Source organism: Lepidochelys olivacea (genome assembly GCF_965140295.1).
Source record: "Lepidochelys olivacea isolate rLepOli2 genome assembly, chromosome: 1".
Lineage (NCBI taxonomy): Eukaryota > Metazoa > Chordata > Testudines > Cheloniidae > Lepidochelys > Lepidochelys olivacea.
The window spans coordinates 105,225,836-105,247,370 of NC_140411.1; positions in this window are offsets into that span (position 1 = coordinate 105,225,836).

Consider the following 21,535-nt stretch of genomic DNA (forward strand, 5'->3'; position numbering starts at 1 on the left):
CAAGGCTCGGACTGGGGAATTTGAGGGTGTTGCCCTGTGTATAGTTAATGAGTGGCCAGGAGAGCATTCATGGTACTCAGCTGGGTGTGACTGTACATGCTTGTGGCTGTCAGTGATCATCACCTGGAGAGGTGAGTTGTTCACTAGGAAAGCAGTGTAAAAAGTATCACAGACTGGAGAACTAAGGAGACACAGCAGCTCAGCAGTTCAGGCTGCACCCTTGGGAATGTCACAACCTTACATGACACTCTTTGGAGAGTTAGTATTGGATGCCAGACCCAGGGGATCCCTGTAACCCTTATGCATCCTATATCCTCTGCCAGTTGTCATGAAGAGATCTCTGGGTCACATCCACCTTTAGTGACAACAGCAACTTCTGTTCCATATATTCCAGTATAAGAAAGAATATGAGGGGCGGTGGATTTCTTTTCAAGAGCGGTGTTTGCATTTATAGTTAAGGCATGGGTACTTCCAGACTTGAGAATTATCTTCATTCTGTCTTTGGTACATGGTAATAATCTGATAGTCTTGTTCAAGCCAAACCTGAACTAACCCACTTTAGAATAAACAGGCCTATTATTTGGCTGGATTTTGTAGAAAGGACAGGGGTCAGTACAGTGCTTAGCACAATAGGGCCCTATTCCTGACTGAGGTCTCTAAATGCTACTGCAATACAAATGATAATTTTCTCCAGGAGGCAGATATCTCCTAAGAGGGTATGGTGAGCCTGTCCAAGAGTGGAGTGGGATGGAGGGAGGAAAAGTGTTTTGTTTTAACAACGTCTCACTTTTAGCACTATCTCAGAAGTGGAGAGAGACGTGAACTTATAACAGTGGTAAAATAAGAGTAACAATGTCATGGCTATGGGGCTAGTTGCACTTCAATCCCTTTTCGGTCTGAATGCACCCCCTCATGTTTTAGCCTTTTACCTGCCTCAGGATGGACCCTCTTGATTCCTCCTGTCTTGGATATGGGCCTGATTACAATACCCCATGCATGACAACTGCTTAGCAACGCGCAAATCTAATTGTGTTTTGGACATCTGTGTTTCTTTCCTTTGGGAATGTGTGGTAAGTGAGACTGATCAAAAGCCTTCTTGAAACACAGTGTTTTCACTTAGCAATTGGAAAAGAGCATTGGAGGGGAAAATGGATTTAAAATAGCAAACAGCCCACATGCTTATTTAGTCTCATACTTTGCTTCAAGGTAAATGAAATAAACTATTCTCTTAACTTACAGGTACAGAATAGAACCAACATATATACTCCTTGCAAAGCCTAGATCATAGAATCATAGAATCGTAGGACTGGAAGGGTCTTAGAGAGGTCATCTAGTCCAGGTCCCTGCACTCATGGCAGGACAAAGTGTTATCTAGATGCTCCTGAGAATGTGTGTAACTTTCAATCTGATTACCTCAGGCCTTGCCTACACTAGAAAGAGTTTGCTGATATACTTAGATACCTGGACTAATGCAGCACACTGGCAAATCTTCAGTCACTGACTTGTTCTGTTCAAACTCTCTACCTCCATCTTCCCAAGAGTACTGTAGAGCTATTAAGACTACTCACTTAACTGGCATTGTCTGTTGGTGACTCATATGTGTAAGTTATTAGGAGACTAGTAGAAGGGCTTCTTCCCTTTCTCCCAAAGAGAAATATCCATTCTACTACAGTATATGGTATAAAAATCACCATGGCCAATGACAGCCCAAGAAACAGTTGGAACAATTATTAAAGAGCACTCCACTATTTGTCAAGAACTTGTAATGTTGCCATATTTGTAGTGCATTATTCAGGAAGAAAGCAATTTAGACGACGACTTAAAGGCAAATCAAAGCCAGCTACTTTGAAGCAATGGGTTGGGCTTTTAAACTTATAACATGAGAATTTTTTTTGGTACTTTTTACCATTTTTTGCTTCTTGAATTGTCCATGAGATGTTAGACATTTTAAAATCAGCTGGTCCATATAACTTGCATCCAGCAGTTTTAAAACCTCACTGGACCATTAATGTTGATTTTCAATAAGTCTTGGAACACTGGAGAAGTTCCAAAGGACCAGAAGAAAGCTATTATCATACCAATGTTTTAAAAGAGTAAAGGCTTGTCAGTCTGAAACTGATCCCGGGCAAAACAATGGAGCAACTGATCTAGGACTTGATTGATAAATAATCAAAGGAAGTAATATAATTGATAATAATCAACATGGGTTTATGGCAAATAGATCCTGTCAGAATAACTTGATTTTTTTTTGATGATTGCAAATTTGGTTGATAAAAGTAATAATGTTGATGTAATACACTTAGACTTCTCTAAGACATTTACTTGGTACCACTTGACATTGATTAAAAATCTAGAAGAGTTATAAAATAAGATGGCACATATTAAATGGATTAAAAGCTGGCTAACTGATAGTCTCAAAATGTAATTGGAAATGGGAATTCATCATCAAACTGGCATATTTCTAGTGGGTTCCTGCAGCAACTGGTTCTTGGCCCTATGCCATTTAACATTTTTATTAATGATCTGGAAGAAAACATAAAATTATCACTGATACGGTTTATTACATGAAAATTGGAGGAGTGCCCAACTGGTAAATAATGAAAAGGACATGTTACTGATGCAGAGCAATCTAGATCTCTTGGTAAACTGGTTGCAAGCAAACAATGTGCATTTTAATATGGCTTATATTTAATATGTACATGTAAAACCAAAGCATTTTGGACATACTTACATGATGGGGGACTCTATCCTGGGGAGGAGTGACTCTGAAAAAGATTTGGGTGTCATGGTGGGTAATCAGCACAACATGAGCTCCCGGTGTGATACTGTGCGCAAAAGGGCTCATTCAATCCTTGGATGCATAAACACAAATCTTGAGTATTAGTAGAGAGATTAATTTACATCTATATTTGAAAACTGCTGTACCTCCTGCTGGAATACTCTGTCCAGTTCTGGTGCCCCCAATTTAACAATGTTGTTGATAAACTCGAGAGGATTCATAGAAGAGCCATGAGAATGATTAAAGGAGAAAACATGTTTTACAGTGACTCCCAGCTCACTCTATTTAGCTTAACAAAGAGAAAGTTAAGGGATGACTTGATTACAGTCTATAAGTACCTACATGGGGAGCACATATGTAATAATGGGCTCTTCAATCTACCAGAAAAGTATAATGAGATCCAACAGTTGGAAGTTGAAGCTGAACAAATTCAGACTGAAAATAAGGTGTAGATTTTTAACAGTGAGAGTAATCAATCATTGGAATAATTTACCAATGCCAATTATTTTAAAATCAGGATTGGATGTGTTTTGTAAAAGATCTGCTCTAGGAGTTATTTTGGGGAAGTTCTATGGCCTTTGTGATACAGGAGATCTGACTAGATTATCACAATGGTCCCTTCTGACCATGGAATCTATGAAGTGACTTTCTCAAAATTGCATAGTTGGCCAGTGGCCAAGCTGTGAACAGCTTCACAGCTGCTTACCAGGCCAAGTACAGCCTTGTGGCTGAAGTGTACTTTGAGTGCGGCATAGTGCATGAGGTAAGTCAAAATGTTCCATGTTCCATTGTGTTTTCAATGAAAACACAGAGAGTCATAATTGTAGTGGTTAAAAATGAGAACTGAGTACTAACCTCATTCATAATGTAAAAAATCATTAAAGGTTCCACATTGGCTTTCATACCCAGAGCAGTTTAGATTTGCCACTGGTTTTATAACTTGCTCTTTGACTCTCTATAAAAACCCCATCAAAACAGCTCCATAGCAAAGAGCCCATCAGACATGTCAAAAAGTTTGTGAGTTCTGAGGGCCCTGTTCACCATAGGTCATAATAACTCTGGAGAGTAAGTTGCTGTGGCTTTAGCATTTTGTTGTCAACAGTGAGGGCTACCATGTCTTTCAGTACTCCAGAAGTATCACTCTAAAATTCCTCAGATTGATGTTATGGTTTAGTTTTCAGAATGCTGTTTTGCTAACACTAAAATTGTTTGGAAAGATTTTTCTTTTTAAGGTGATATTTCTGGAACTGACATAATATTTCAGTGTGGTAGATCACAGGATAAGAGCAGGGAGGGGAATACATCTCTACAGGTAGATAGCATGTTAGTAATATGCAAAATATTAATGAATCTTTCGCTACTTTCTAACTAAAGCCACATCACTTTTGTGTGTCCTCCATAAAATTATGTTTGTTGCCCTTGGCACTTGTAAACTGAAAGAAAATATGCCACTCGGAAACACTAGCAAGTAGTTAGTCATTCCGGAAAAAAGTAAAACACCAAGGGAACCTTCAACTTAATATATATTGGCACCTCATGACATTATAGTCAGCACTGCTTATTCGAGGGAGGTAAGGAGATTTTGAAAGACTATTTAACAAAACTCAGTCTGGGGCTGGATTTATAAACACAGTATATTATATCTGTCTGAAAGAAAGATAGGGAACAGGGGTTTAGCTCTATCAAAGCTCCTCCATGAAACAGAAAGAACAACGTTGTCTGGGTATGGTCAGTTTAAACTTGACAAATTCTCAGAGCTCATCAGGTTACAAAGTGACTGTGAAAAAGAACAGAGCTTTTCTACCATCCTGTTATTGGTCCTTTAACATACTGCACCTCTTTCCTTCAGTCAATTACAATGTAAAACATTGTCATATTTGGCAATATTTTCAAAGAGAAGGATTAAAACAATGTGGGTTCAGAAGCACAATTCTGCTTTAAAAGTTAGACTTCTATAAAATACTATGACTTTTAACTTTAAGGAGCTTGGAGACTAATGAAAATGTGGATCAATCATTTAATTGTCTAGCAAGGGTATATAGACCTAGAGCTAACTGTATAGACATCTGTTGTAGCATCAGTTTGGATTCTTTTCGACATATGAAATAGTTTAGAGGAAACAAAATACATATTTGTCAAGATCTGAAAGCTTGAATAAATAACTAAGGTTGGATCTGTCTTCTCTTATAAGGGTTAGGGCAGACTAACATGTCAGCTGTGAAGCTCTATACCTTTACTCTGGCACTTTAGTCATCTAAATAATCTGGAAATGGCATGGCTTGCATCTGGATGAAAAATTAGCTTTAGCGAACACTTTACCAGATATTGCATTACTTCTTATTTAACTCAAATAAGCTATCATTAGCAGAGACATTTCACAAATAAATCAGATTTGCAAAAGGCACTCTGTGTATGTGATACTTCATGTTTCCTTTCTTGCAAGGAAAAGCAGATGAGGCTTATCTGTTACTTTTAAATGCAATTAGAATACATTTATAGGTAACCCATTATTACTCTCGGTATAGAAACCAGACAAAATACTGTAAGTATCTTCTGGAAGCACAAATGGAGCGGAAGCAAAGAATGTGATATTAGATGATTCCAGAGTTGCACTGTACGGTAAAGCCTTTGAGTAATGCAAACAATAGCTCTATGCAATATTATTAAGAGCTATACATAATGAATTACCCATATACATTGTCACACAATAGATTTGATGCAATGGACTAACACTTCATATTTAATGAGTCCTCCTTTCCAAGAGGTCCCCATTAATAAGCACCTCCAAAGTTCCCTTCAATGGCATCTAATATAGAGGGCTGTGAGAATTTAAGTGCTCTCTGAACTAGTGGGCTGTCTGTGTGTTCTTACTTTGTGGCAATTTTCCAAGAGATAGCCAGTGTCTTGTGGTTGTGCATTTGTTTGTAGAATTGCTTGCCAAATACCAGATTCTGCGCTGTAGAATAAACAAAGCATATCTTTGTAAAATCAGCTCTGTTAAAAACAGCTGTAGCATTCAAAAAGGAAAATAATGTAAGGAAAAGCAGCATCCTCCAACATCACGAATAGTTCTCATTTGAGCCTATGATTCATAATTGCCCTATTTGTTTTTAGAGGTTGGAATTTTCAGAGAAGCTTAAAGGAAAGGCTATTAGGAAGGGCCACTGAAAGTTGGGCATCTAACTATCTTAGTTTCCTTCGAAAATCCTAGCCATAATATATTATCTATCTATATTACAGTAGCACCTAGATGCCCCAATTAATATCTGGGCCCCGTTATACAAACATATATTAAAAGACACACTCCCTGCCCAAGAGACAAGACATAACAGGATGCAGAGAGTGGGGAGGTGAGAGAAACTGGGAAGACATCATTATGTAGACTAGCAATGTGCACAAGCTGTAACTTTCAAATTTCTTTTTTTTAATATGAACGAATGAGGGAGAGACACAGGCACATTTTCAAAAGTGACCACTGATTTTCAGTGTCTCAATTTCTGGGTGTTTAATCTGAGGCACCTTGGACCACTTTTCAAAGTTTCGAGCACTGTCATCTTCCATTGAAGAGTTTGCAATCATAGCCTGTGACAAGAGACAACAGATGCAGAGAACAAACAAATCGGGAGAGGGGAAGGATGGATAAGGTAACAACGAAAGAATTATGCTTGGAATAATAAACACCAGTCTCAGCCTACTATCTATGTAGTTTGCAGAGTATAGCCTTTCCTTTGCCTTATATTATTTAATCAGGTAAATTTAAAAAGTCAGGCAACAGAACTAGGATTCATGGAATTTCCATAGCTGAAAGATAGCCCAGGAACACATTTAAAAGATAATTACATTAATGTTGCCACAATAGATTGTAGTGGAACAGATAAAACACTGATTGTTCTGTCCATCCAAAATGATTTTCTGATGGTACATTTCTGGTATTACGATGAGTATGTTGGGTTTTTTTATATTGAATGTTGACTGAGAGTGAATATTACTCAAAGTGATAATGGAGCAAGACCACAATCAATGTTGCTGTTGCTTTCTATTTGCACAGGTGGATTACTTCTCTTTTAATTTGCTTAGAAGTTTGATTTCATGCCTTTAGGTTTAAATAATTTTCATTCTAGCTCTGGTATTTACTAAGATGTTCTTGGCTTAAATCTATTTTAGGACATAGCTGAAAAGACTGGGCTGAAGTAATCCCTGGGGCATCTCTGTTAATTTAAAGGGAGATAAATGATGACAAGTGAAGTTATTTAATTAAGTTTTGTTTAGTATTAACATCCCAGAGCATACTAACATTGAAATATTTCCATACCAAATGTCCTAAACCCACAGAGAACTAAAAAATGGTATGGGGTTGCTTATATAGATCATAAAATAGTACCTGAAAGAAGGAAAAATATTGTTTTCTTTTGTAAAGCCCACATTATGTCCCTTACTCGTATTAAGTGATATTGCACTCAGTAATTAGTCCCACTGAATTCAATGGGATGATTCCAAAGTAATTCATTCTTATGCTCCTCTGGCAACATAAAAGGGCTCAGAATAAATGAAAATCAAGTCCTAAATTATTACACAACACAAGGAAGGGCAGATGACCCTGTCACTAAATATTTCCCTTCCAACATTAATTAAGCTGTATCATAGGCATTCTAGCCATACTGAAGGAGAAGAGGAAAATATCTACTGAGCTAAGGTTAGAGTACCTATAAAGGAAGATTCACACTGTTTGTATGAAGCCAGAAGCAAGACAAGTGGTATGTGCTCAGTGCTGAAATCCACATTCAGATAAAACTTCCACTGATTTCAGCAGGGATTTTCAATTTGTGTTAACTGCAGTATTTCGCCATATGTAGTTAAAACTGAAAGGGCTATTGGATATAATTTTCATACCATATTTTTCGTGTGATTTTTGTAAACACAATACTGAAATTCCATCTTGTGCAGTCAACCTAGTACTTTCCATGAACACCATATTTACCTAAAATTAGGGCTGTCAAGTGATTAAAAAAATTAATTGCAATTAATTGCACAATTAATCGCACTGTAAAACAATAGAATGCCATTTATTTTAATATTTGATGTTTTCTACATTTTAAAATATATTAATTTCAATTACAACACAACACAAAGGGTACAGTGCTCACATTTATTTTTGATTACAAATATTTGTGCAGTAAAAACAAAAACAAAAAACATTTTTCAGTTTACCTCATACAAGTACTGTGATACAATCTCTTTATCATGAAAGTGGAACTTACAGATGTAGAATCATATACAAAAAATAACTGCGTTCAAAAATAAAACAGTGTAAAACTTTAGAGCCTACAAGTCCACTCAGTCCTACTTCTTATTCAGCCAATCACTGAGACAAACAAGTTCAATTACATTTGCAGGAGATAATGCTGCCCATTTCTTCTTTACAATGTCACCTAAAAGTGAGAACACGTGTTTGCATGGCATTGTTGTAGCTGGTGTCACAAGATATTTAGGTGCCTGATGCGCTAAAGATTCATATGTCCCTTCATGCTTCAACCACCATTTCAGAGGATATGCATCCATGCTGATGATGGGTTCTGCTTGATAACGATCCAAAGCAGTGCAGACCTATGCATGTTCACTTTCATCATCTGAGTTAGATGTCACCAGCAGAAGGTTGCTTTTTCTTTTTTGGTGGTTCATGTTCTGTAGTTTCCACATAGGAGTGTTGCTCTTTTAAGACTTCTGAAAGCATGTTCCCTCATTCCTCTCAGATTTTGGAAGACACGTTAGATTCTTAAAACTTGTGTCGAGTGCTGTAGCTATCTTTATAAATATCACATTGGTACTTGCTTTGCATGTTGTGAAATCTGCTGTGAAATTGTTCTTAAAATGAACAGCATGTGCTGGGTCATCATCCGAGACTGCTATAACATGAAATATATGGCAGAATGCGGGTAAAACAGAGCAGGAGACATACAATTCTCCCCCCAAGGAGTTCAGTCGCAGATTTAATTAACACATTACTTTTTTTAACGAGCGTTATCAGAATGGAAGCATGTCCTCTGGAATGGTGGCTGAAGCATAAAGGAGCATACAAATGTTTAGCATATCTGGCATGTAAATACCTTGCAATGGGAGCTACAAAAGTGCCATGCAAATGTCTGTTCTCACTCTCAGGTGACATTGTAAATGAGAAGTGGGCAGCACTATCTCCCATAAATGTAAACAAAGGTATTTATCTTAGCGATTGGCTGAAGAAGAAGTAGGACTGAGTGGACTTGTAGGCTCTAAAGTTTTACATTGTTTTATTTTTGAGTTCAGTTATGTAACAAAAAAAATCCACATTCATAAGCTGCACTTTCACGGTAAAGAGATTGTACTACAGTACTTGTACGAGATAAACTGAAAAATATTATTTCTTTTATTACAAATATTTGCACTATAAAAATAATAATATAAAGTAAGCACAGTACACTTTGAATTCTGTGTTGTAATTTAAATCAATATATTTGAAAATGTAGGAAAACATCAAAAATATTTAATAAATTTCAATTGGTATTCTATTGTTTAACAGTGTGATTAAAACTGAGATTAATTTTGTTCAGTTAATCGTGTGAGTTAACTGTGATTAATCGACAGCCCTAGTTAAAATACAGCTTTCTTCAATACTGAGTTTGATATACTTCATAGAAAATGTTTATTACTTCCACTCCTTTAGCAGATGCAGCCTCTAGGTTTTTTATTCCCATTTCTGGCAGTAATTTTTGATGCCATGCAGCATATGTCCACAGGGTCTCCCCAAATGATGTTTTGTGAATTTCTGCTGTAAGTACAAGTACACTTAAAGGATTATATTAAACTCTGTATTAAAAGTTTGGAGAATGAGATTGTGCAAAGCCACCTCACCTAGAAATTTCTGGCAAACCATGTTTTATTTATGTTTTTCTTTTCCTGGTACAGAATTTGGATAGGCATATATCAAGAGTTTAGATCACAACTTTATTTATTTGGCTTTCTCTGAACATTTGGTCCTTGTTTGAAAAGGAATCCTAACTGATGTCATAAAAGATGTCTACAATAAGCTCTCAATCTGTTCACACAAAGTGCTGTGTATATACTAGACCAATTTAAATGGCAGAACCATTATTTCAGGAAATTAATTAATGTTTGCACAGATCTTGGTAAATGTACATCTCTGTATAAATGGTAATAGCTAATAATAATAGCAACAGCTTTCAAGCATCTAAATATTAAGACCACAACAGGAACAATTCTTATGTGCTAGATTGTGACTTAGACTCCATGCCCATGCAAGGGAGTAAGAGGACATAATAACTCCCCACAACATCTCTGAGTGGACTACCACAACCTTAGCTGCAAGTGCACAAGAGTAAAGGGGTGCTGTATGGCCACTTACTCCCGAGCAGGAGCCGGTGACAGGGAGAGGTATGGAATGAGAAAAGTCTTGGTTTCACCTTCTCTCACTTGCTGGCTAGTGGAGCTGAGCTTATATGAGTGGCATGTTCTAACTTATAGATTAAGTTCAGAAGGGACTATCACGATCATGTAGTCTGACCTCCTGCAGAGTGCAAGCAATCTTACCTGCCCACTCCTGTAATTGACCCCTAACTTCTGGCTGAGTTACTGAAGTCTTCAAACCATGATCTGAAGACTTCAAGTTACAGAGAATCCACCATTTACAATAGTTTAAATCTGCAAGTGACCTGTGCCCCATGCTGCAGAGAAAGGTGAAAAACCCTAAGGGTCTCTGCCATTCTGACTGTGGGAAAATTTCTTTCTGACCCCAAATATGGCAATCAGTTAGACCCTGAGCACATTGACAAGACCAACCAGCCAGACACCTGGGAAAGAATCCTCTGTAGTAACTTGGAGCCTTCCCCATCTAGTGTCTCATCTCCAGCCATTAGAGATATTTGCTGCAGGTGTAGGCCAACAGTAAAGCTTATCACTCCCCCCACCTCCATACACAACAAGGAGAGGTAGAGAAGGAACTGTATTTCAACTGTGTCCCTGAGTCACAATGCTTTCCAGAGCTGCTGGGTGGTTGGTGCAACCCAGTGCCCAGTCCCCATGTTTAGAGCTATTCTTAGACACAGTGTAGCCATATGTAAGTAAAACTTGTAAAAGGAAAATCATCATAAAGTAAAATCTGTTTAATCCTTTTCACTTGGGGTCCTTGCCAAATACCTGTGCAATTATTTTTAAGTAGCTAACTGAGGAAAATATTATGGTCAGCTTTTATTAACGGAATAGGGATGTGTGCTTTCCTTTTTAAATAAAGGTGGTTAAAGCTACTTAAAGTTGCTGCTCTAGAACTGCTGTAAACTGCAATGAGATTTGACATAGAACTCTATTGCCTTGCCACAGAAAATGGGACTATAGATGTGATAGTTTCAGTATGCTGATGACACCCAGCTTTGTATCTCCATCACTTCCAGCACAGAATACAGCTGTGTCTTTTCCAAAGTCTGCGTGATACTGAGGCACAGATGAGAGGAAGCTAGCTAAGTCTCAATTCGTATAGGACTAATTTTTTTTATGGTGGGATGGAAGAACAAGCAGGAGGCTTTGGCTGAAGTTACATCATCCATCCTAACTGAATTTGCATGTCTGTCTTTCATTTGCAAATTTCTGAATGCGGGTTTCTGGATAGATTTGCAGTTGCTTCTAAATAATTAAATAGCAGCAATACCAGAACTGCTTATTTCATCTGCACCTGGAGAGGAGGTTTTGCCATTTCCGCTTAGATATGACCCGTGCTATGGTGAGCCATAATTTTATCACTTCCATATTGGATTACGGCAATGCACTCTGCTTGGAACTACACCCTAAAGCCATCTGGAACCTAACGCTAGTGCAGAGTATACTTCTTAAAGTAGCATTTTATCATGAGCACAATGCCAGTGCTTTGGGATCTGCCTTGGTTGCATATTGGCTTCTATGTTGAGATTGTGGTGTTGGTTTTAACCTGCAAAAGCCTATGTGGCCTGGTACTGACCCACATAAATAAATGCTTCTCTCTTCACATCATAGTACCACAGCTGAAATCCACAGAGCCATGCAAGCTGAAGTGCAGGCATTGACTTTGGAATTCACTGCAGATGTGACCCCAAAATAGCCTGAATTTGTTGCACAGCCCATCTTTTAAATTTTAGACTCGGGCACCTGAAGTGGCAGTTAAGCACCCAGATTCCGTTGTGGATCTGGCCCTTAGAAATAAAGCTTGGTGAATTTTTTGTTTTGTTTTGTTTTATCGGTGAGTAGTTTATTTGCCAAAAATAGGCATTTTTTGCTAGACCAAAACTATTTGTGCATTTGGATTGAATTCAACAAATAGTTTTGGCCAAATGAAAAACAAGAAAAGAAAAAGAAAAAGTCAAAACAACTTGTTTGGACATTTAAAATTTAAAAAAATAGATGTTTCATTTCAAAACAATCTTTCATTTTTAAGAAAGTAGCTAGATTTAAAAATAAAATAAAATTGAAAAGGATAAAAAAGACCCAAAAATGTAATGAAAAAATAATGGAACCACCCCTCCCCCCAAATTTCATTTTATTGAACCAAAGCTTTATTATTTTCAGATTTCTTGGTTCGGCCACCAAGCAAACAAACAAACAAACAAAATCACTTAGCTCTACTTAGGAGCTTAAGTCCCTTTTGATTTTCAGTGAGACTTAGATATCTAATTTAGTTTTGAAAATAGGACTTAGGCACTTTTGAAACTTTTACCCCACTAGACTTACAGTGATCCCAGCAGAAGTTGTCCATGCTTAAGACCAAATCTCTGACCAGATCAGCATCATGGATCTCTGAAATGTGCACTAAATTAAGAATTTGTTGAGGGCAGATAGATTTGTTGAGGTCATCATTTAACTTGATATATACTAATATTCTGTCATGCCCCAAACAGTACCAATCTTCAGATCCATGTGTCTTCCACATCATTGTCCAGGGATCTTTGAGAGATGGAATAATGAGTGCAAAGTTTGACTAAGACACTAGGTGTTAAGTCCTCTCCTTGGGCCCCAGCATGAATAACTTCATGGTAGAAGGGAAAAGAATCCTCCCGCCCAGGCCCGTCAGTGGGAATGAAACTGCTCTAGTAGCTTCCATGTCCCTAAATTTCCCATCATCATCATACACATACAACCCGATGGGAAAAAAAAAAGCCTGAAGATTTCACATATTGGGTCCTCTAGCTCCATCCCACCCTTGTCCACCTTGCACAGTTAGACAGGAAAGCTGCAGTATGATGAGCCTCACCTGTGTGGCTTCCTCAAATTCTGTGTAGTAGAACTTCAACCACTCAAAAGACCTTTCACATCCAATGGAAGGTGCAATGTTAGGGTGTGCCTACTACTACATGAAACAGGCAGATCTTCCTGAGTTATTTTAGTGAGAATAAGTTACAAATGACTTTAAGAAATATTATTTATACATTTGAGCGGTCTCAGATGTGTAGCTTTCCGTCTGGCTATTGAATATGCATAGCATTCAGATAAATCTGAGTACCAAATGCAGTCTCTAGTACTCAAGGATGTTATGTGTATTTGTGATGTCCCTGAAGGTGACTGTAAACCAGTGAATGGATAAAATGAAACTTAAGTGTAGTTTCTTCATCTGTGTCAGATATAATCATGCTCTAGATATAATTTTCAAGTTATTTAAATGAAAACTTTGCCCATTAGTCTCATCCAAGCAGTCTTATCTTTTGAACTCTCAGACCACTGGGATGAGAACAGATCATACAGTTTCCCTTTAAAGAACATGGAAAATATAAGAGCGAGATGGTGTCTGTCTGCTACAAGTGGAAGTTTGAAAAATGGTCTCATTTATATCCATGGAACCCCACTGATTACACTGGGGCTACATGGGCTGCAGTTGAGAGCAAAATCCAGCCCAGTCTATTTACAGCATGTCTCAATCTATTACCTGTCTCTTAGATTACGGAACAAAAGTCATCCAGGAAGTGTCACAAATTTGCAATGTTCTTGAGTTCTGTATTTTACCTGTTGATATCTAATTTATCTGACAGGTCTATAAATAGTACAATGCAGCTATACAAGCCCCCAGTGTATTGGTACTGATAGTACATGTTATTTCAGCTAAAGTTGAAACTAGGACCAGGATGAATAACTGGCCTTAAATAATCTATTCAGAACATAAGAATGACTATACTGGATCAGACCAATGGTCCATCTAACTCAGTCTCCTTTTTTTTTCTTTTTGACAGTGGCCAATGGTAGGTGTCCCAGAAGGAATGAACAGAACAGGTAATCATCAAGTGATCCATCTGCTGTTGCCCATTCCCAGCTTCTCAGAAATACAGGTAAGGGACATCATCCCTGACTATCCTGGCAAACAGCAATTAAAGGACCTATCCTCCATGAACTTATCTAGTTCTTTTTTTTAACCCTGTTACAGACTTGGCCTTCACAACATCCTCTGGCAAAGAGTTCCACAGGTTGACTGTGTGTTGTGTGAAGAAATACTTCCTTTCATTTGTTTTAAACCTGCTTCGTATTAATTTCATGTGGTGACCCCTAGTTCTTGTGTTAAAGGAGTAAATAACACTTCCTTATTTACTTTCTCCATACCAGTCATGATTTTATAGACCTCTATCATAGCCCCCCTTAGCTGGCTCTTTTCCAAGCTGAAAACTCCCCAGCTTATTAATCTCACCTCATATGGAAGCTGTTCCATACCCCTAATAATTTTTGTTGCAATTTTCGGAATCTTTTCCAATTCCAATATATCTTTTTTGAGATGGGGCAACCAGATCTGCATGCAGTATTCAAGATGTGGGTGTACCAGAGATTAATATAGAGGTGATATGATTTTTTCTGTCTTATGATTTCCTAATGATTCCCAACATTCTGTCTGATTTTTTGACCTTTGGCTCAAGGTCTGGTTCCCCTGGGCTACTTCCTACCCCATTTAGTCGCTGGAACTCCGTCGAGCGGGGACTTAGTCTCGTCACCTTGCAGTCAGGTGGCAGCCACTGCAGTCCCTCCTGAGGGTCTTCTGTCTCCTCCAACCACAAGTCATTGGTCCACTCAGGGGCTGCTCTGGGATCCTGCAGAGGACTCCGCTACCTGGAAGAGATATCCACTCCCTCCCAAGGCCCAACACCAAGTGAGTGCTAGGACTCTCCTTTTATATTTGCTGTCCTGCCCTGGTACTTCTGGCGATCAGGGCAGGGTGGAGTTGTTCCACGCACCAGGGAGAGTGTAGTGGTCCCTTGCTCTCCAATTTGGAGGGAGGACACTCCACCTCACTACTCTCCCTCTGTCATCTCTTTTCCAAGCTGAAAAGTCCCAGTTTTTTAAATCTCTCGTCACATGGAAGCTGTTCCATATAATTAATTAGTTGTGTTGCCCTTCTTGGTACCTTTTCCAATTTTAATTTTTTTCTTTTTTGAGATAGGGTGACCAGAACTGCATGCAGTATTAAACGTGTGGGAGTACCAGGAATTTATATAGTGGCATTATGATATTTACTGTCTTATTATCAGTCCCTTTGCTAATGATTCCTAACATTCTGTTAGCTGTTTTGACTGCTGCTGCACATTGAGAGGATGTTTTCAGAGAACTATTCACAGTGAATCCAACATCTCTTTCTTGAGTGGTAACACATCATTTATATCCCATCATTTTCTATGTATAGTGGGATTATGTTTTCCACTTTGCATTTCTTTGCATTTATCAACATTTAATTTCATCTGTCATTTTCTTGCCCAGTCACCCAGTTGTGTGAGATCCCTTTTGTAACTCTTTGCAGCCTGATTTGGACTTAACTATCCTGAGCAGTTTTGTATCATCTGGAAATTTTGTTATCTCTCTGTTTACCCCTTTTTCCAGACCATTTATGAATATGTTGAACAGTATTGGTCCCAGTACAGACCCTTGGGAGACACCACTATTTACAGTTATCCATTCTGAACATGCACCATTTATTCCTACCCTTTGTTTCCTATCTTTTAACCAGTTACTGATCCATTAGAGGACCTTCCTTCTTATCGCATGACAGTTTACTTTGTGTAACAGCCTTTGGTGAGGGACCTTATCAAAGGCTTTCTGAAAATCTAAGTACACTATATCCTCTGGATCATCCTTGTCCACCTGCTTGTTGACCCCCTCTAAGAATTCTAATAGATTGGTGAGTCATGATTTCCCTTTATAGAAGTCATGTCACTTCCCCAACAAATTGTGCTCCTCTATTTGTCTGATAATTCTCTTACTATAGTTTCAATCAATTTTCCTGGTACAGAAGTTAGGCTTACCAGCCTGTAATTGCCGAGATCACCTCTAGAGCCTTTTTAAAAGTTGGCATCAGATTAGTTAACCTCCAGTCATATGTTACAGAAGCTGATTTAAATGACAGGTTACATACCACAGTTAGTAGTTTTCAAATTTCACATTCAAATTCCTTCAGAACTCTTGGGTGAATACCATCTGGTCCTGGTGACTTATTACTGTTTAATTTATCAGTTTGTTCCAAAACCTCCTCAATGACACCTCAATCTGGGACAGTTCCTCGGATTTGTCACCTAACAAGTATGGCCCAAGTTGGGTAATCCCCCTCACTTCCTCAGCTGTGAAGACTGATGCAAATAATTCATTTAGTTTTTCCATAATGGCTTTGTCCTCCTTGAGTGCATCTTGATCATCCTATTCAGAAAATATAGCGTGGTGCATTTTTATGAATTATCTGCAGAAACTGCATGTTTCTTGAAATTGTTTGTTGTCCAAAATTATTTACCAAATCATTTTTATATCTTGTTCACAAACTGTACATTCAAGCTGTTTGACTGGAGACAGCTTGATCAGTTTCTGTTCCCTGGTTGGATGATCATAAACCGGGTGGGCTGCACCTGAATGTTCCGCAATATTTCGTTAAAACTGTCTATTTTTGTGCCAGTTAATTTGTTACAATATTCAGAGAAAGTGAACACAAAATAAGTGCAAACACAGCTGCAGCACATTCATTTAAAAGTTCAAACAGGTGGAAATATAGTTACAATATCCACCCTGATCCAGTCAAATTAAATGATCAAACATTTTTTATAGGTTAGTTCTTCTGGGGGCTCTTTCACCATACACTCCTCCTTTACAGACAAGGAAGCATTGTGCTGCAACAGTTACACATGTATTATCATTTGTGTTACCATAGCACCTAGGAGCCCACGACCCATTGTACTGGGCACTGTACAAACACCAGAACTAAAGACAGTCCCTGCCCCAAAGAGCTAACAATCTAAGTATAAGACAAGATATCAAGTACATACAGAGAGGCAGATGGGGGAGAACAAAGAAACAGTGAGTCACTATTGATCAGCTTTACAGGCCATGGTTTCGGCATACTAGCTGCCTAAACACTGTCATTTTTTTGTTTTTAGGCATCACAACAAAGGAGAGTTTTAAGAAGAGACTTGAAAGAGGACAATGAGCTATGATGGGCTGCTCTGGAGAAAGCATGAAGGTACTTGTTGCAAAATTTAACAAGTGGGCAATGAAGGCTGGCATCACTGGCTGATCAGAGGACAGAGTTTCAAACAGTGAATGATAGGTAGGGTGGGGATAGCCTGTGAAGGGCTTTGAAAGTGAAGACAAGTATCTTATGTTTGATGCAATGGAAAATGGGGAGATAGTGGAGGGATGCAAAGAGAAGGATCAAAGCTATGAGCTATGGAAATGATCCCTGAAGTAGCATTCTGAGTGGATACGAACATGGGACAAAATTGCATTTGTCAAAGGCGAAGAAGAGGTTGTTGCAATAATCAAGAAGTGAGGTAATGAGAGCCTGGATGAGAGTTTAAGCTATGTGGATAGATAGGAAACTCTGTATTTTAGTGATTTGATGCAGAAAGTATAGGCAAAAATTACACACAGCCTAGATTCAAGCTTTAGAAAGAGGTCTGAGTCAAAGATGCTACTGGGGTTATTGGACATAGTGTGCAGAAGTAGATATTAGCCTTTTTAACACAAACAAAGGCTACAGAGCAGGAACATAGGTTCACTAACTAATTGTGACATGAGCATAATTTCTAGAACAATGCACTGTAACTACTATAAGCAAAGGATTTACTTCTCAGTGGGTTCAAACAAAAAGGAAAAGTGGTCTGTGAGAGGGAACAGCACTTATTAAAACACAAATGGGCTATGTTCTGCCCTAAGTAATATATTCCCACTGCGATTGTTGGGATAGGACCGGTGTAATTGCAGGAAGAAATTGACAGAAATCACATTGTTCATAGATTACTAGGTCAGAAGAGACAACTGTGGTCATCTAATCTGACCTCCTTAAAACAGGCAAAGAAAGCAGAAGAATACTAGACAAGCCAATTCTTCTTTCAATACAGGCTCACTTTTTTCAGTTTTACATTACTTTGTGAGTCCTCCTTTAAGCCACCTCTGCTTAATTTTATGTCTTATTCAATGGGGGGAAAACTATGTTAATTCAGAGTTAAGGTTGCTGGTGGTATGTCATCCCTTTGCAGAATGTTGAGTTGAGAAAGACTGAAATGTCTGAAAACCAGGAAATGCACAGTAAAGGGGTCCCAATGCTACCTTATCTCTGTCCTCTTTTAGCAATGCTCCAATATGTCCTGTTAAGACACACATCTTTATTTTGCTTGCTAATCACACAGTTGCTGAAATGTAATGAACTCTTTGTCTCCTTTTATAGCACACTCACTCTCACCCACAGGATTCCAACACTATAAAAGGGCAAAAACGACATACATACAAATACATGAAAATCACAGACAGGGTTTCTATACCAAAATACTGTCAGTTTTACGTTTGACTGAAAGATCCTCTGATCCCTGTCCAATAGATATACCTCCCAACTCCGAGAAACACTCAGGTGCCAGAGCTTGTAATATTTCTATGCCGTACAGTATATCTTTTCGGGTCATCCATGAACCCTCTGATTTCCCAATTAAATTTCTTTCAACACTTATTAAGAACGTTCATATTGTTTCTGTAGCAATTATTCAGACATGAAGCCAAATCAGAGTAAACTATCACAGGTCCTGGACACAAATCTCTGATGCCGTCCAAACCTGGTCTCATACATCTAATGAACTGCACACTGGGTCATTTCTGCCTGCGTGAATCACCACAATGTCTGATAGATCGCAACCTCTTAAGTCACCACTTAGATGCTACAGAATGGGCAAAATATGATGCCAGCACAGTCCATCTCTCTCCACCCAAATCAGCAATTCCCATGTCATGGTGTACTCCTTCCTCTCCTGCAACTTTGTGATGCAGGGACTGCCCAGATCTACACATTGGAAGCCCTGGCAGGTTGGAAACCCTGACAGTACACATATATTTTTCTGTCATTAGTGAAACTACCTGCATTGTCAGTTCCAAACATCCGTGCTATGTGTCTTTCAGAACACCATATTAATCTTCCCCGAGATCAGGAAGTGGACACTTGGGTCCCCCATTCCCCACCTCCAAGGTCTAGTAAAATACACTCCAAGGCTTGCCTATCACCTGTTCTTATTTCCCACTCCCTTCATAGATGCAACCCCTGTCCCTGTCCCCCCATCCCAACTGCCCCCTCCCCAGTCCTTGATCTCCAGCTCCTCCCCACCTAATATATATATATATATATATTATATTAAAATAAAAAGAGACAACTTGTAGCAAACCTGAGTTAATTGCACAGGTGTACAAAGGTTCCAACTAAAAATGTCAGTGATGGGGTGTTCACCAGGAGCAATGGGGCTGGTACATTCCCTAGAACTACGTAGGAAAACAAAGTGGTTTTTTTTCTTTATTCTTGCATACACAAAACAAAGAAGTGAGCATGTTCCTAAATACTATTCTCAGCTTTGGTTCCCCAAGATTTAGTGGGTGCCATACAGCAGCATGGATTAAACTTGACCATTTTGACTCACATCACACAAATGGTTTGATCTCTAGTGGTGGGGGAGAGGAGAGGGCAGAGGCAATACCTAAAAGCTTTTTGAAAAATAGTATTTTTTTCAGGGTTTATATCCCCTCAACACCTAGATCAAATTATCCCACATTTGGCTTTTTTAACCTATCCTGCAGCCTCCCGAGGCACACCAAATTTCAAAGGAATCTAACTAAGCATGTTCATTTTAGTGGACTTAGAAATGTCAACATTTAAACAGAAGCCATGCTGCAACTTTGGCTATAATGGCACTGCTGTGTCCTAGTAACAGTAACAGAAGGCATTTATATTTCCTAAGCAATGAAGCCTCTTCCTCTCAATGAAGAGAAATAAAATGAATCCTTTTTTTGATTAAAGCTGGAGATACCCACATAGGCTTTACTTACAGCCTTAGCAAATTGAAAATTGTGTTTTTGTTTGATTAAGTGGTACATAAAATAAGTTTAATTATATAAGGCTATTGTGATGCCCTGTCCCTTTAAATGTTTGAGCTCCCTAGTACAAAGGCTCAATTTCACGTTGGTTTCAGTTTTTCAGTGTGAACAATACACATTTGCATAGCAGCTAGATACAGAGAAGCTCATTTAAGAACATCGGTATCTCTTTCTCTGCTGGGTTCAGATATAACATTTGGCGATGAAGGAGTTATATCCCATGAGCGTCCAGTGCTGCCTCTGCCTGAAGAGAAAGAAGAAAAAGTAGGCAAATAATACTATAAAAAGGGTGAAAGTTCACCTACAGGCACAAGGTGACAAGCTGCTGTTTTTGCTGTCGGCACAGCATGAACCAGAGGGAAGTAGGAAATAAAGATAAAACAAAGAATAAGGTTTCTGCAATTACTGTTGGACCTGTTCAAACAAAGCAGTAAGAGGGAAGCTAGCAGCTGTCTTCCCTGACCATGTGCAAGCAGGCAGACAGAGAAATAGCTCAGCCTACATTGGGGGTCTATAGCCAACACTGGAAACCCAAGTACTGCCAAAGGAAGCATTCTGCAGTTTTGTCACGCAGCCAGAAGAGGCAGATTGAGCCCAGATAATGCAGTACCAAAAAAAGTTTCCCTGTGGAACAAAAGGTGTCCAGAAGGGCATGAAGTCCAATGGGAGAACAGATAGAGTGGCAAGTTTTGTGGGCAGTGTTGGTGAATTCAATAACAACTGCAAATCATGGGTGGTGTACCTAGAACATTTTGAGCAATTTGTACTGTGCAGCACCATTCCAGATGGACAAAGAGTTTCAACTTTACTGACAGTGATGGTTCTGAAGCCATTTGGACTTCTGCATGACCTATTGTCTTCTATTGTGCCTGGAACTGCCACGTATGCTGCAATTACAGCAGCAACATGGGAACATTTTTCTCCAATCTTATTGATATTGGTTCCACCAGCAACATCAGGGAAGTGGAAAATTGGTAGCACAGTTTGCTGGTGCTCTAAGGAAGTATTCAGAGCATTGTCAGTTTGGGCAAATATTAAGTGATGCCCTGCATGACCAGTTAGTCTCTGGATTATGCAATGACCAGGTGCGGAAGAAGTTATTGACTGTATCAGCTCTTATATTCAAGAAGGCTGTTGACATTGTTATTTCCACTGAGACCACAGAGAAGATCTCTTTGGAATTTAGTGTGAACTGAGAATTTAATCTCCTTAATCAGTGAGACAGAGAACATGGGAACTACAGGATTTCTGTATGGCTATTGTGCACAAACTATGTTTGCTGAGAAGGATTGATGTACACATCAGATTATTTGCAGGAAGTGCCAAAAGAAAGGACATGTTGCCATGACCTGTCATACAAAACAACCAGCAACACAGAGTGACTGT